This window comes from Echinops telfairi, unplaced genomic scaffold (genome assembly GCF_000313985.2).
Source record: "Echinops telfairi isolate 266 unplaced genomic scaffold, ASM31398v2 ScPeMD7_60;HRSCAF=208, whole genome shotgun sequence".
NCBI lineage: Eukaryota > Metazoa > Chordata > Mammalia > Afrosoricida > Tenrecidae > Echinops > Echinops telfairi.
In genome coordinates, this window is record NW_022103958.1 from 19,463,282 (window position 1) to 19,466,678 (window position 3,397).

The window sequence follows — 3,397 nt, forward strand, 5'->3', positions numbered from 1 at the left end:
CGTGGTAGCCCAGTCACAGGGCTCTTCTCCAAGAGGCATCATTGGCCAAGTCAAGCAAAAGGTGCGCTAGGTGTCCGGTGGTTAATATCTTGATATGTGCTGTGTGCGGTAAGATGAGGCTTTCCTGATGTTAACATTAATGTGATGAGCGAATTATTTAGACTCACCAGAGGACCCCTCTGAAAATGTCATCAAGGGGCCCATGCCTCCCTGAATAATATAGGGGAGGATTGAAGAGAATTATAGGACTACGTGAACAGGAACCTTGATGGCTCAGTGGGTAAAGCACTCTGCTACTAACCAAAAGGTCAGCGGTTCAAACCTTGCCCCATGGGAGAAAGGTGTATCAGTCTGCTCTCATTAAGGTTATCGTCTTGGAAACCCCATGGCAGGGGTGTGGAACAATCCAGCAGGCCAGACGCACGAGGCCTGTGAAATCAGTACGAGCTCACATGACAAGCCTCACGGAAGAGAAGCAGATCCAGCCATCCCATTAGCGGATGAGTTAATTACCTGTTTGACCAGGATGACCTAGGAATGATTTTATAAATATCCACATGGCCCTCGGCAGAAAAAAGGTTCCTTGGCCTTAACCTTTTGGAGTGGTTCCGTCCTACAGGGTTGTCATGGGTGGGAACCCACTGGTAGGCAGTGAGTTTGGTCTAAATGAGAGTAGTTGCTTCTTTTTTAAAAATCATTTTATTGAGGGCTCGTACAGCTCTTATCACAATGCATCCATCCATCCACTGTGTCAAGCACATTTGTACAATTGTTGCCATCATCATTCTCAAAACGTTTTCTTTCTACTTCAGCTCTTGACATCAGCTCCTCATTCTTCCCCCTCCCTCCCAGACCCCCCTCCCTCATGAACCCTTGATAATTTATGAATTATTATTATTTTGTCATGTCTTACATTGTCCAACGTCTCCCTTTACCCACTTTTCTGTTGTCCGTCCCCCAGGGAGGGGGTTATATGTAGATCCTTGTGATAGGTTCCCCCTCTCTCCCCCACCCTCCCGGAGAGTAGTTATTTCTTACAGCAGAATGATCACAGCCTGCTTGGATTACAAGGTGCCCTAGTGGCATCGTAGTTACGTGTTTGGCTGCTAACCTCAAGGTCAGCGGTTTGAAACCGCCACAGGCTCTGCATGAGAAAGACGGAGCTGTCTACTCCTGGAAGGAGTTACAGTCTTGGGAACTCACTGGGGCCGGTCTAGCTTGTCTCATTCGGTCACTATGAGCTGACCTTGACTCACTCTATGGCAGTGAGTTCGGGGGTTGGGGGTGGGGGGCAGTTCGGCCTTCATTAGGATTAAGATTCTAGCCTTGCCTAGGTGAGAGCAAGAACTGTTCTAATACTTCACCTGTCATGTAACAGGTGCTCAGATGGGGACTCTCATCTCCCATAGGCCTGGCCTGGGGAAGAGTGGTGAACAGGGACTCGAGACAGGCTGCTAACCCCAGCTCTGTTACCAACTAGCTATGTGACCTGTGGCAAACCAATGTCTTGTAAGGAAATGCAGGGTAGGACTCAATGCTATGTAGTCTCTTCCACCTCCGACGTGCTCTGAATGGCCAGTTCAACCTGACGACAAATGATCCCACACAACTGCGTGATACCTAGAAAGGTGCTTGTCTTGAGTTAGGCAAAGGGGGCATGAGAGAAACTTCTTAATAAGCAATACGTAGGCACTTCCTGCCCTCACACACTTACTTAAAGCAGGTACTCTATGTCTTTAAAACTGAAGAAAACCAGCTGTCTCAGTGGTCTCCTCTTTTGAAAAGGGTTCCAAAGATGAGACTGGAATTCGGAAGGGAGCTGCGGTCTCTAGCAGAGCGCTCCGTGCATGGGACACATCCAAGCAGAGCGGTTAGTTATTATTATTATTTTTTTCGATCTGGCTTCAAACTCAAGAGATGATCAGGAGCAGCTTGGCGCTGAGCACTCATTTTGGCTGCATTTACGGCAGACATCAGGAGAACGATGCTCGGAGCCTCCAGTTGCCGTGAAGGGACAGGACAGAATTGGCCGGGCAGATGTCCGTGCTTATCCAGTAATAATACTCTGTGTTTATCTGGAACATGACTCGGTCATTTGTGCTCACTTCAAGGTCCCAGTGCAAAGTCCTGGATCCCGATTCTGTGGATTTATCACACCCACCGGAGTGCATTGGCTTTCCAAACCTCTGAATGGATGATCCTCTTCCATTAGTGTGGGGTCATCCTTTCCAAAAGATAACATCTTGTTTCTCTGGCCTGAATTTCTCTCAACTTCTTTCAAAAACACGATTTGTGAAAACAATGTGTGAGAATGCATGACCATAGGAAGTGCTCAGTGGGGATAGGGTAATAAATATGTCGGGTACATACACTAGCTGGTAATATTTATTTGGTTCTTGAGAAAGTTGTATTGGGAGACGATAACTTAAGATTCATTTTTTTCAGCATCTCAGATTTCTGCAGTAACGCCTATATGTTGGCAGCCCTCCGTGGATTGTGCTAATTTCAAGCGTAAATCATCAAAGGAAAGTATCAAAAGCTATCTCCAGGCAAAGGAATGGAAAATCAAATCGGGCAACAGCGCTCTCTTCCTACGCCAGAAGCAAACGCATCGACCTAGTGCCGGGGGCTTTGTCCCATGTTCTGGCTGAACTTTGAGGGTGAGATGGCGAGTACCGGGGGACCCCACGGGGCAGCCCTTTCTCAAAGCGTTCCATGACTCAAGTCAGGGACATGGAGAACTGGGTCAGAATAATATTTCTTCGCGGAGATCACTACAGTGTTGTAATCATTACAGCCCTGGCCCAGAATTTTCTGTGCCTTAGATTGTATTTTGAAATAAGCACCCATTTTAAAATGTAATGTAATATAAGGCTGAGTTCCAACCAATCCACCCTATGGAAACGGTAAAAAATGATGTCGTTTTGAAAGGAAGCAACTTATGAGCGTGTCCACAAATATACCGCAAGCCAGTGTTTGAAAGATGGTCTTTGTGAACATAAAAGTTTATGCTGCCTTTGATTTGTGTTGTTAACAATACTTCGAGATCTTGGAGCGTAACGTCAGCACAGAAACTTCGCCTTAAACTTGCGTGTTCTCTCGGGCTTCCTTCTTATGCCTCCACATAAGCTTTCTTTTTCTCGCCCCTGCCCCCCACTGACTACACCAGACTACCCACGATTCTCTTTGTGGATGACACCCCCCACGTCATGCCTTCCTCTTCTCACCCCTCATTTCTGCCCGACACTCTGGGAGCTCGGGGAGATTCAAAAGGTGGGATGTGGGGGTCTATCAGGTGGAGCTCAGGGATGTGGGGGTCTATCAGGTGGAGCTCAGGGATGTTGGGGTCTATCAGGTGGAGCTCAGGGATGTGGGGGTCTAGCAGGTGGAGCTCAGG